The 14,119-nt window shown below is 46.4% G+C and overlaps 1 long non-coding RNA gene across 7 annotated transcripts in view; it reads right to left on the reverse strand.

The window, feature by feature from the left end:
- LOC105478469 (uncharacterized) overlaps nucleotides 1-14,119 on the reverse strand; it is a 53,527-nt gene that overhangs the window by 34,350 nt on the left and 5,058 nt on the right. For 5 of the 7 annotated variants that reach the window (XR_011614821.1, XR_985329.3, XR_011614809.1 and 2 more), the window contains one exon: nucleotides 5,643-5,711. The exons of the other annotated variants lie outside the window; for them this stretch is intronic. This is a non-coding gene — a long non-coding RNA (uncharacterized lncRNA). The remainder of the gene's footprint in view (nucleotides 1-5,642; nucleotides 5,712-14,119) is intronic. 7 annotated transcript variants of the gene reach the window in all.

Below are 14,119 nucleotides of genomic sequence, written 5' to 3' on the forward strand. Positions count from 1 at the left end.
AAACAGAAAATTAAAAGAAAGAGCTGTTTTGAGATAACAGTGCTAGAGATAATCAACTTAGATGATAAATTTGACAAAATAGAAGAAATAGCCATTAAGTGGGTAGAGATACAGAAATGATGCTGGGAAAAAAAAGGATAGAAAATCAGATTTAGGAATCATTTTCATAGAGGTGAACTTGAGTCGAGGGGTTCTAAAGTCATGAAAAAGGATGAGATTTAGCCTGGCATGGTGGTGCACACCTGCTGTTCCCAGCTACTGGGGTGGCTGAAGTGAGAAGATCATGTGAGCCCAGAAGTTTGAGGTTGTACTGCATAATGATCATGCTCATGAATAGTCACTGCACTCCAGTCCCAGCGACATAGCAAAACCCCACCTCTAAAACAAAAAAAGAACAAGCCAGGTGCAGTGGCTCATGCCTGTAATCCTTGCACTTTGGGAGGCTGAGGCAGGCAGATACCTGAGGTCAGGAGTTCAGAACCAGCCTGACTAACGTGGTGAAACCCCGTGTCTACTAAAAATTCAAAAATTAGCCTTGTGTGGTGGCATAAGCCTATAATCCCAGCTACTCAGGAGGCTGAGGCAGAAGAATTACTTGAACCTAGAAGGCAGAGGTTGCAGTGAGCCGAGATTTCTCCAGCCTGGGCCACAGAGCAAGACTCTTGTTGCAAAAAGAAAAAAAAAAAAGATGAGATTTAGCAAGAAGAAACTTTAGGACCTCACAATTTTTAAGTACAAAATATTTCACATACGCAGAATATACAGAGAACAATAATATGTAACACTCCATACCTACCATCCAGATATTCAAATGTCATTCGTTTGATATATTTGCTTCTGATTCTTTTTTACATTTTTTTTTCCTAAAGGAATAACAAACATTACAGATACAATTGAGGCTATCTCCATTCCCTTCTCTCCTTCACTACAGATATGTACTATCCTCCTATTGTTCTGTGACCCTTCTAATTAGTTTTGTACTCTTATGACATAGACAGAGCCAAAAATATTATGCTAGGTGTAAATTAGGTATGGGCTTGGTGCAGTGGCTCACACTTAGCACTTTGGGAGACCAAGGCAGGAAGACTGTTTGAGCCCAGGAGTTCGAGACAAGACTGGGCAACATGGCGAGACCCTGTCTCTATTAAAAATTTAAAAATTAGCCGGATGTGGTGGTATCCACCTGTGGTCCCAACTACTCTGGAGCCTGCGGTGGGAGGATGGCTTGAGCCCAGGAGGTCAAGGCTGCAGTGAGCTGTGTTCACACCACTACACTCCAGCCTGGGCAACAGAGTGAGACACTGTCTCAAAAAAAAAAAAAAAGTATGTACATGATATACGTACATATTCTTTTAAAATTTGCTTTTCTTTTATTCAATATTCATATATTTTAGAAATCCACAATTATATATGTGTATATATACAGGAATATGTGAAGTACATTCATTTTAACTTCTATATCGTATGCCACTACATGAATATGTCATGAAATATTTCTCCATTTTTTTCTACTTTTAGCTTTTATAAACAATGTTGTAATGGATAGCCAAGTGTATATTCCAAGCATATGTGCACACTTGCCCAAGAGTTTCTGAGGGGTATAGAGTCCACATTTCTTCTCTTTTTTTTGAGCTGGGGTCTCACCCTGTCACCCAGGCTGGAGTGCAGTGGTGCCATCATGGCTCACTACAGCCTCAGCGCCCCCAGCTCAAGCTCAAGCCTCAGACTCCCTAGCAACTGGGACTACAGGCATGTGCCACCGCATTTCGCCTTGTTGCCCAGGCTGGTCTCGAACTCCTGAGCTCAAGTGATCTGCCTGCCTTGGCCTCCCAAAGTGCTAGGATTACAGGTGTGAGCTATCCCACCTGGCCTGGATATATACATTTCTAACAGATAATACCAAATTGCTTTCTAAGTGCATGAATTCTACCCTACATCTCCACGAATACTTATCTTGCCAGATTTCTAATTTTTCCTTATCCAACAGGCATAAATTATTGTCTTGTCCTCTAATTTGCATTTATCTGATCACCACTGAGTTTGGACATTTTTATTCAGGTCCCTCCTTCTGGGAATGAAATTGCTTACTGTAATCTTTGTCCTTAGTTTCTATGAGGTTGAGGGTCTTTTTTGTTTTCTTTCTTTTTTTTTCTTTTACTGAGTTACGGGGGTTCTTTATGTATTTTGGATAGGAATTCTTTGTCAGTTGCATGTATTCTAAACGTCTTTTCCCAGTCTATGCTTTGTCTTCTAACACTATTTACTGTGCCTTTAAGGTTTTTTTGTTTGTTTTTGCTTTTTTGATACAGTCTCGCTCTGTTGCCCAGGCTGGAGTGCAGTGGCACGATCTCAGCTCACTGCAGTGCCTCATGGGTTCAAGCGATTCTCCTGCCTCAGCCTCCTGAGTAGCTGGGACTACAGGCACCCGTCACCATGCCCAGCTAATTTTTGTATTTTTATTAGAGACGGTGTTTCACCCTGTTGGCCAGGCTGGTCTCGAACTCCTGACCTTGTGATCTGCCCGTCTTAGCCTCCCAAAGTGCTAGGATTACAGGCGTGAGCCACCATGCCGGGCCAAGTTTTTTTAATTATGAAAATGTTCAATTGCTCACAAAAGTTGAGAAAACAATATATTGAAACTACATTGTCTGTTACCCAGACCCAACAAGTAACAAGATTTTGCTATATTTGCCTTATCTTTTTTTTTCTTACATTTCTGCCAACATATTTTAAAGTAATCCCAGATTGCATGTCATTTCACTCCTACATACTTCATTAAGCATCTATACAACTAAGGACATTTTCTTATGTAGTCACCATGTGCCAATCATGATGATTTCTATCAAAATTAACAACTATTCTTTCATATCACTTAATAGATGGTGATTTGGGATACTTGGAAGTTTTTAATGAGGCTGCAATTTTTCTGCTGCAAAACACAGATATCGCATTGCCTGGCCTGGGATTACAATTGCTGTCCTTCCTATGTGATGATGACCCACGCGTGATTCCACTACTGACTGATCAGCAGGTCCTTCTTCAGGAAGCAGGAAGGCTTTTCCGCACCTGGGAGAGACAGGTGACGACTGCTTCAGTCTGTACCCGTGGCAGCTGCTTACAAAGCATATGACCACTTAAGTCATTATCTCTGACACCTCTGTTGGAAAATAGCCATCTACCTCAGAGGAGGTGGTCTGTCTGCTGCCGACAGATCCCAGCAACCACACCGATGCTTCCCTCTGAGGTCTGGAAATTCACACATAAAAGTCTTCATAACCTTTAGGGAAGAGGCAGCCAGAGAAACTCGATTCCATTCAGGATGGTTTGGGGGATGGGCTAAGGTTAATCCCTCTACCGTGTTCTCAGAATGAAGAAAACAGACATTTACTGGGAAAAAGAACAGCTCTGAATACAAATACTAGAATAGGGCTTTTCAAATGTGTGCCTTCTGTGGCTTCCTTTATCCAGAGAAAAAGAGTCCATGGATTTCTCCCTATACTGCTTAACGTGGCAAAAGACCCCGAATTGCTGGAATTAATGGGAAGACTAGAGCAGCTCTGGATAAGACACCAGTGAGGTAATGTCTGGTTTTTGTTAAATATCCCAAATAGATTACTCACTCTTGCTAGATAAAAGGTAAAGACACTGTGGTGCTATTAACACAAATCCTGCTGCAAACAGGGCCCCCATGGGTCCCCGGACTGGGGAGCTGCCATGCTGTTCAGAAGACCAGTGGTGGGGGCAGGAGAGGGGGGCAGTCACGGTAGACACTGTCCAGAGAAGAAAACCAGTCAGCTCTGTGATCTTTGCAGACTCCTTTTTGTTAAGGAACCCAGAACACCAATGAGACCCTGGGAGGCTCGTATTAGACAGAGCCAGAAAGAAGGTCTGTGGGAAAGATCCCTTCTCTCTGTCTTCAGTAGAAGAGCTAGCTTGGCAGAACTGGATAGCCAGGCCCGAAGGCTCCACTGGCTCCTCTTACCCTCGGGGCTTTTGATTCTATACCTGGAGCAATTCCTTCCATTTAAAGCACTTTTTTTTTTCTTTTTTTTTAGAGACAAAGTCTCACAAAGCCCAGGCTGGAGTGCACTGGCGTAATCTCAGCTCACTGCAATCTTCGACTACCAAGTTCAAGTGATTCCCCTGCCTCAGCCTCCTGAGTAGCTGGGATTACAGGCCTGCCCCACTACGCCCCGCTAATTTTTATATTTTTAGTAGAGATGGGGTTTCACCATGTTGCCCAGGCTGGTCTCGAACTCCTGACCTCAGGTGATCCGCCCACCTTGGCCTCCCAAAATGCTGGGATTACAGGCATGAGGCCACCATGCCTGGCTTTTTTTTTTTTTTTTTTTTTTTTTTTTAATATTTTTTTAGACATGGTCTCCCTCTGTGGCCCAGGCTGGAGTGCGGTGGCACAATCTTGGCTCACTGCAATCTCCACCTCCCAGGTTCAAGCGATTCTCCCGCCTCAGCCCCCTGAGTAGCTGGGATTACAGGCATGTGCCACCACGGGCCAGCTAATTTTTGTAATTTTAGTAGAGATGGGGTTTCACCATGTTGGCCAGGCTGGTTTCAAACTGCTGACCTCAGGTGATCTGCCTGCCTTGGCCTCCCAAAGTGCTGGAATTACAGGCGTGAACCACCACCCCCGGCCCCATTTAAATCACTTTACAGTTTACAAAGAATTTCCACATGCATTGTTTCAACTGCTCCTCATAAGAGCCTTGTAAGATGAGCTGAGAATATTGAGGCTAAGATTGGTTAAGTCATCAGGCAGAGTCATAGCTATTTTCCTCCATTTATTGAGAGAGTTGGATAAAAGTCTCCGAGGTAGTTCCCTTCTCGACCTTAGAGTCTAGGGTTGTGAGAGGCCTGGGAGAGGCTGAGAAGAGAGCCAGGGAATTGGCAGAGCTTCTGTCCTGCAAAGAGGCAAATGGAACACCAGGAAACTGGACCTTTTTCCCCAAGGATTCTTGCTTTCAGTCAAGTCATCCCACACACTCTCTGACTCTGTGGTAGGGTCCTTGAAATTTCATTTCACAATTTCCTGGCAGATATCAGGGCAGCGGATGGTAATCCCGTTAGTGTTGGCCAGTCTCCCAAACAGGCCCAAATGCTGCCTGCTCGCCCTGTTGCAAACTTCCTCCTCCCCTCTACTGTTGCCTGGCCAGCCGGCCCTTAATCTTAGTGGTGAGCTCTGCAACCTTGCCAAGAAGTCTCCCAAACAAGTGTAAACTCCTTGTGATTGTGAGCAAACAGCAAGGCTGGCATTCCCCATCGCACCTGCCATCCCCTCACTCACTTCCATTTATAAGCTTACACTATATGCAGGACCTGCCTTACAGAAGCCCTGACACACAGTCAGGCTCACAGGAGCTGGGAACTCAGCTCCTTCAGACCTGGAAGGACCTGAGTCTGCGCTGGGAAATGTTTGTGCTCATCATGTCGAATGCATCATCCATGAACTTTTCCTCTGAAAAGCTTAGCACATCTCACTGTAATTCTTGCTGCTCCCAGTTCCTCTTTCTAAAGGAAATCACCAGCCTCCTCTGGGGCCTCAAAGCTTTAGTAATCAGGAACTAAATAACATGGAAAACATGGAGAATTGCATGGAGGCAAAACAGTACCACAGCTGTACCTACTATTTATAATGAAAGTCAGCCCAGAGTGCCTGCCTTTTTCATCATCTCTCAGTTATCCACATGCTCGACCTGGGGGACAGGAGAGAGCAGGGAGAAAATCATGATTATCTTGTGGTTCACCTTACAGTTTACAATGCATTTTGAAAATTTACATACACTTGGCCAGGCACAGTGGCTCACGCCTGTAATCCCAACATTTTGGGAGGCGGGCGGATCACTAGGTCAGGAGATAGAGACCATCCTGGCTAACATGGTGAAACCCCATCTCTACTAAAAATACAAAGAAATTAGCTGGGCGTGGTGGTGGGTACCTGTAGTCCCAGCTACTCAGAAGGCTGAAGCAGGAGAATGGCATGAACCCAGGAGGTAGAGCTCGCAGTGAGCCAAGATCACGCCACTGCACTCCAGCCTGGGCAACAGAACGAGACTCCATCTCAAAAAAAAAAAAAATTACATACACTTAAAATATGTTATTTCTCTCAATTCTCAGAATGAAGCCATATAGTACATAATAGATACAAATTTTGGTTTCTCTTCTTTTTTCCCAATGAGGTTGGAAAGGAAGATACTACTCTTTCTACCTTACTAAGAAGCAAATCAAGGTTGTAATTATTCAAAATCAAATAAATATATTGTAGTGGACTCTAAACTCAAATTCAGCTTTCCTGGCAATAAATGCCAGAATCCCAGATTCCTGGGTTTTCTATATGACCCCTTCCTCTTAAGTCCTTTGCTCCCTGTGGAGCTGTAGCTTTGTTTTGTTTTATTTTATTTTATTTTATTTTAGAGACAGAGTCTCACTCTGTGAGACCAGTGCACAGCACGATCCTGGCTCACTGCAGCCTCTACCTGCCAGGCTCAAGTAATTCTCCCACCTCAGCCTCCTGAACAGCTGAGACTACAGGTGTGTGCCACCATGTCTGGCTAATTGTTTTATTTTATTTTATTTTTATTTTTATTTTTGAGATGAAGTCTCGCTCTGTTGCCCAGGCTGGAGTGCAGTGGCATGATCTCGGCTCACTGCAAGCTCCACCTCCCGGGTTCACGCCATTCTCCCGTCTCAGCTTCCCTAGTAGCTGGGACTACAGATGCCCGCCACCACGCCCAGCTAATTTTTTGTATTTTTAGTAGAGATGGGGTTTCACCATGTTAGCCAGGATGGTCTTGATTTCCTGACCTCGTGATCCGCCCACCTCGGCCTCCCTAAATGCTGGGATTACAGGCGTGAGCCACCGTGCCTGGCCTATTATTTTATTTTTTGTAGAGACAGGGTCTCATTATGTTACCCAGGCTGGTCTCGAACTCCTGGGCTCAAGCAATCCTCCCCCATTAGCCTCTCAAAGTGTTAAGATTACAGGTGTGATCCACCACGCCAGGGCAATTTTACTTTATTGAGACAGTTCTCGCTATTGACCATGCTGGAGTCCAGTGGCACAATCACAAGTCATTGCAGCCTCTATCTCCTGGGCTCAAATGATCCTCCCACCTCGACCTCCCAAATAGGTAGGACTACAGGCAAATGCCACCATGTCTAGTTAATTTTTATTTTTTGTAAAGATGAGGTCTTGCTATGTTGCCCAGGCTGGTCTCAAACTCCTGGGCTCAAGCAATCCTCCTGCTTCAGCCTCCTAAAGTGCTGGGATTACAGACACGAGCCACTGTGCCTGGCCTATAGCTTTAAAAATTTCCCTAACGTATACCATCCTCACTATTCCCAGGAACAGTTCTAAGTAATTGAAGTCTATGAACTAGTTTAATCCTCATAAAACACTGAGGTAGGTATCAATATTATTCCCATTCTATAGACGAGGAAACTGATGCATGTAGTGGTTAGCAAATATGCCCAAAGGTACACCACTCATAAGTGGCAGAGCAGGAATACGAATCCAGCCAGTCTGGTTCCGGGTCTGGATTCTTGATCGCTGTACTATACTGACTTTCACTTTGTTGTGAGCACCTGCCTATCTCAGAGATCAGTCAGTAAGTCCTTTGAAGACAAAAACTGTTCTTTGATCCTTATTCCTGAGCCGTAGGCATTACATTTGGCACAGAGTATATGCTCAATAACCATCTATTCATGCATCTGAACAAATGCATGAATAACTGGTCAGGAGGGACGCCAGCAGAAAGGCCACCCTGTTTAAACCTAAAATCGCAGAACTCAAACTGTTCCTCCATTCTTTCTTCTGCTTTTCTCCAAGATATTACATAGCCACAAAAGCAGATTCTTGATTCCAATCTAGTCCATCCTTTGATAGACTTTGAGTGATCAGCTCTCCCAAAGGCAGTGCCAGCTCTCAAGTACCCAATGCAGAGCTGCTGGGGACCCCGCCTGAGGTCCATCTTTAGGCTTCCAGGGCTACACTTTCATGTCGGGGTTTAGGTCAACAGGATTCCCACAGAAACTGGAAATCAGACCCACGGACAGCATCTATGGTGAGGTGGAATCAAACAGTAAGGGCTTCCCAGAACGTCCGAGTGAATCAGCTGCTCAGGCTGGGACAAATCCAGAACACATACCCACAAGGGGTGGCAAGTTGTAAATTGAGATCTAATATGAGCCATCTGGTCTGGCAAAATGGCCAACTGGAGGGATGGGAGCCTGGAAACTGCCCAGAAGCAAACTTATCTTGGGGAAATGATGAGTCAGCTCTGTCCAAAAACAAAAAGCCTTTAATGAAGTCCTTCGCAGTAAGCCCCATAGTATCTTTCTGGAGCAGCCAGAGTTGAGTAACTCCATCTAAAGGTTACCTCTGGATTCAAAGTTTTTAGATGCCTGGTCCCAGGCTTGGGTATAACAGAGCATGAACACAGGCGAGGTAAACCTGCATTGCTTTGTGCGGGTGGGATGGGATTCAAGAATCATTTCACAGCCAGATAGATGTGTCAGGTAAGATGTGATGGGACATGCAGGACTAGCTGGGGTCCAGCATTTCCCCCTAGCATGGGGACAGTTTAGCCTTGGTCCTGGAGGACAGCTTTCCAGTGTCTTCTCCCAGCCACAGTCGCTAAAAAGCAACCAATTACCAGGTCTAATTATCTTCCCTCAGCCTCTTTTCTGGCAGCAGCTGCCAAGGCTCTTGCCAAAACTCTGCTTCACCAACACCCTGATCCAAAAAGCCCCAAGTCAACGAGGAGAAGGCTCTGTGGGCCCAGAACAGCTGTGAGGCTTCCCAACACCAAGACGGGGCACAAGAGGTCAGCGCCGGGAGCTTCAAAGCAACTCGCCCCCTTGGCCTCAGCATCTGGATGGAGGAGAAGTGGTGGCGCCAGCCACCTGGAACCACACCAGAAAATGACACAACGGCAATCAACACACTGGCCCCAACCACCCCCACCCCAGGAAGTTAGGAAGCTTTTTAAAGGCCTGTTTGTGCTTGTGGTGGAAGCTCCAAGGTCAGGGCTGGCCTACAGCTCAGCGTGTGCTTCACAGCTGAGTGTAGCTGGGAGGTAGGTCAGGGATACTCTAGGTCGGGGCTGGGGGCTCTCAGGGCACCACGCTGCTGCTGATCCCTACTTCCTTGCACTCCAAAGTAGCTTTCCTACTTCTGCCCACAGGTGAGCCTGAGACCTGATTCACCTCTTCCTGCATGGAGCAAGAGGTAGCTTCCTCCTGAAAGATGTCCTGAGCCACAGAGGCTCTCTCTGACTTGCACAAGAATGAGTCTTCAAAACCCCAGTCACCTAGGGGGCCTGGACTTTTGTGAGCAGAAGTGGGGAAAACCAGGTGGCCATCCACTCGGCCTCCAACCTTGCAGCCCCAGGGGAAGAAGGACCAGGTGCAGTTTGCTGGGCAGTTATGAAACTTGAGAAGCTGGAGTGACTTTGGGCTGGTGCTTTGAGAACAGGGAGGTATTGTGTGATGAGGCGCAGAGGGGGTATAGAATACCCAACAGTTCATGCACAAACATGATCCCAGCCTTGTGCGGAGAAAGGGGCTTCCAGGGGCCTGAGTGGTTTCAAACTGGAATGTGAGGAGAAAGGTAGTGCCTATGAGGCTGTTGTTGACCCATACCCAGAAGAAGGCGCAGAAGCCAAGCCAGCCCTCACCCCTACGCACAGACAGTTCCACAGATCTCAACACATATGCCCTGAGACAACATCTCTGGGGATACAGAAATTCTATCCGTCAGCAATTAAAGAATATTTTCTTAAATCTTTGGAGGGCATATTCTCCATCTGTTGTCATCTTGGTCATCAGCAAATATCCACTGAGCAGGACCATCTGCATGGTCCTGTCAGAGGTATTAGGTCACAAAGGCCAGTGCCTGCCCTCCCCGGCCCTGCACCCTGATGACAGGCACCAACCATAAGGGGCAGCAAAATAGCTGGAGATTGAGCAAGCAGACACACCAGGCTTGCAACTGGTCAAACAAGAAACGCAGTGCACCTCATCTGTGCACTAAAAACAAAACCTTTACAAGTTTTACAATTTTTCTCTCTCACAGTGACTGGAAAGCTGGATAAGGTGAGAAGAGAATAAGAGCAAAGCAGAGAAATTGGGTAGAGAAAGTGATAATGGAGTGATAAGCCAGGGGAGCTGGGAACAATGGCTCTCAGGTCTGAGTCGGGAAGGATCCAGGACAGGCACCTAATTGGTTATGGTTTCACTCTCCTCTCTGGGCTTATATTCTCCATCTGTCCTCCCACAGTTTCCAGCTGAGGGCGCTGAGATCTGGTAGGTCTCAAACCCTTTCTCCCTTTACTTACTGCAAGAAAGCTGTAGTTATCAGCATGCTGGCTCTTGCAGCCCCAGGTGCCACACTAAGCTCCCAGACCAGTCCCTAACCCTGTGGCCTCTAAACAAAAAAATTAAGTCGAGACAGGGAGGTGGGAGGATCTTCCACACCATGTTCCAGTCCTCACTGCCGACTCCAGTGCCTTCTTTCTCAAACAGTCATCTTAGACATCTCTGCCATAATCCCACCCCCAACTTCCCCCTGGAGAAGGGCTGCATCTGCTTCCTAAAAGCTTGTCTTCTTGGCCTTTTCTCATGCCCACATTGTATCTGAAAGCCTGACCATTCCATTAGTCATCATCTGACCTTTGTTTCCCAAATCCAGCTCCTCTCTGCAGCTTTCCCTAATTGCCACCCCCCAATTAACCAGTCCCAATGAATCTGAGCAGAGGCTCAGCAGAATTTTGGGACTTGATCATAAACACCACTTATTATAGTGAGTGGTATATGCAGACATTACCTTATTCATGCTGTGTCCTCCCCACAACCTCTACAAAACCTAAGTTAGTCCTTGCGCCATGCTGGACTGCAAGACTGATGACGTGACAGCTGTGATCAATCAAGATTCCACAATCACCATTCTGCAGGCCACCAGGAGCTTTTCTACACCAAAGCCCTCTGCTGAGTGGAGATGTCATCTGATTTATTAATTAATGCAAACACTGTTCATCCAAATGCTCCAGGGCATGGTTTAAAAAAAAAAAAAACAGAACATTTAAAAAATGATAAAAATAACCTTTGCCAGCATAGAAATAGCTGAAGCTTTTTGTTTTTGTGTTTTTTTGTTTTGAGACAGAGTTTTGCTCTTGTTGCCCAGGTTGGAGTGCAATGGCACAATCTCGGCTCACTGCAACCTCCGCCTCCCAGGTTCAAGCAATTCTCCTGCCTCAGCCTCTCGAGTAGCTGGGATTACAGGCATGTGCCACCACGCCCGGCTAATTTTTTGTATTTTTAGTAGAGATGGGGTTGCTTCATGTTGGTCAGGCCGGTCTCAAACCCCTGACCTCAGGGGATCCACCTGCTTCGGCCTCCCAAAGTGCTGGGATTACAGGCATGAGCCACCACGCCAGCCTAGCTGAAGTTTTATTCCTGGCCCTTTCATCCTAGCAGCAATTCTTCCTCCCCAGCCCCACTGCACCCCTCTTCCCCCTGCAGCACCCCCACCCAGGTCGCTGTCCCCCTTTCTCACCTTCCCTACCGTGCTTCTTTGTCGATTAACAGAATTCCTGCCAGTATTTGCTAATTGGGTTAATGGAGTGACTGCATAATTGTTCTCTCTCTCTTCACAGCCCAACTCCCCATACTGGCTGCTTTCTGACTACCTGCCTCTCAGCTGTTCCAGGATCACTAATTTGCAACAACAGCTTCCATTGTCATCCACATCTGGGACTTTGGGATTTTAAGTGAATCTCCCTAAGGCGGAGAACAGAAGATGCTGCTATTTTGGCTTGTCTGGTCTACAATGGGGCCATTCTGCGGAGTTTCTGTTCAGTGCAGGGCTGCCCGGGTGAAGGGGAAATCGGAGCTGTGATGGGATTAAGCCAGAGAGCTGCATGCTGAGGACTAGGGAGGGAGGGGAGGAGGGGGAGGGCAAAGAAGGAGGTGGGGGGTGGGAGCAAAATCTTGACCTTTTCTTCCCAGCCATATGGGTTTGCATTTCGTTTTAATCAGTTTCAGATGAAACTGACAAGCCAGGAACCTCAGGAATCTCAGTGCCCCCACCTTTGGCCTCTGGTCTCTAGAACAGCCAGCCGCTGAGGTTGGACAGTGTGTGACCTGGCCTGACCCAGCTTCCCCCAGGCAGCATTGAGGGTGGCCTTTGCGATACCCAAGGTTCAATCTGGGCCTGTTCTCTCTCAACATCCTTGGGAAAAAAAACAAGATTTTTTCCCTCTGTTGTTTTTTTGAAGTGTTTTTTCTGCTTGAAATCTGTTTCACCTAAAAGGGATCATTACCTACCCAAAGTATAGAAATGTTCGCATTCTTGGAGTGGGTTGCAACCGGGGCAGTGACAGAAGCCTCCAGGAACTCTGAGATGTCCCTGGGGGATGCCTTAGTAGGTAGGGGTGGCATGAGGGTGCTAGTACAGTCTTTGGTCTAGAGGTCTCTTGAGCCTCTAGTAGAAATACAGGGACTATATTTCTTAGGTTGACTTTTTTTTTTTTTTTTTTTTTTTTTTGAGATGGAGTCTTGCTGTATCACCCAGGCTGGAATACAGTGGTATGATCTCAGCTCACTGCAACCTCTGCCCCCCAGGTTCAAGCGATTGTCATGCCTGAGCCTCCCAAGAGTAGCTGGGATTACAGGTGCACGCCACAACACCTGGCTAAGTTTTGTATTTTTGGTAGAGACAGGGTTTCACCATGTTTGTCAGGCTGGTCTTGAACTCCTGGCCTCAAGTAATCCACCCACCTAGGCCTCCCAAAGTGCTGGGATTATAGGCGTAAGCCACAATGCCCAACCTTCTTAGGTAGACTTCTATCTCTGCCCTCTTTGCCCTTCCCTCCCCACCTTTCTCAGCCCCAGCCACCACCCCAGCTGCAATCCTTGCTCCAGGGCTTCTGATCAGAATCCCCTAGGGAGTGCTGAATGTGGATCCCTAGGGGTCAGCTCCGGGCTGCTCCCACAGATACACAAGGAAGAACATTTTTCAGCATTTCATACAGTGACATTTTATATTGTTCTATCTTGTAATTGGTTTACTTCCTGATTTCCCCAAACAGCTATGAGGGTAGGAAATGGTTAGGCCTCTCTGAAACCCAAGTGTACTGTGCCCTGTTATGGTACGTGCTTCATCTGTGCTTATTTCTGCCTTCAGTTTTGATTATTTGTAAACTTGCCTAATCCCTGCACCCTCCTCTGCTTACTTGTAAGCTTCTTGTGTACATCTTTGTAGTCACTGTAGCAACCCTGGTAGGGTGACAGGCCCGGATTAGGTGCTCAATAAGGAATTAATAAATTAAACTGGATTGGAGATTCCTGGCAATCAAATGAGAGCCCTTGTGAAAGGAAGTGTTGAGATTTAGCAAAAAGTAAACAAATCCACCAACATGTTTTCAGCTAAGCTGGGTGTATGTACTGATGTACTGAATGGGGGACCATTTCCTTCCGAAAGGCTGGAGTCGGCCCTCCAGGTTGGCTGTCTCTGTGTGACTGTCTGCACACCACTGCCCTCCACTGGACACTGAGTCAAAGCTGCCCCAGACCCACGTTGGTGTCAGGACTCCCTCAGGTTTTCTTCTCTCCCTATCTGGGACACAACCTCCTGGGCAAACCGGTTTCTTGGTTGGCTTCTCTTACCAGGTTCGTTTTACCCTGACTGCCTTGCATTGAATCCATGAAACCTGGGAAGTACAAGAGGAACAATGTCTTCTTTTACTCTTGGCATATAGTGGGGTCAATACATATTTAATAAGTGAAAATAAACATGACACACTTTCCTGGCAAGCCAGCAGCACTTTGGACTAGTATTATGATTATTAATATAAGAATCCATTTAAGAACCTATATTTGTTCTTAGTCTAAAGCAGCTACAGTGTTAATTGTTTTTAGAAGACAACTGAGGAAAACAAAGAGGCACCAAAACTTAAGCAAAAGAGTTCAAAAACAGTCATTCCTCTTTAACAACCACCAAACCTTCCTCCTCTTGCATGCCTCCGTAGACCTTTGGGAAGATACAGAACAGGATGTAAAGGGAGGGGAAGTGAACACAGGGATTAGACTGCTCCCTCCCTGGCTG

Source organism: Macaca nemestrina, chromosome 1, assembly GCF_043159975.1.
Source record: "Macaca nemestrina isolate mMacNem1 chromosome 1, mMacNem.hap1, whole genome shotgun sequence".
NCBI lineage: Eukaryota > Metazoa > Chordata > Mammalia > Primates > Cercopithecidae > Macaca > Macaca nemestrina.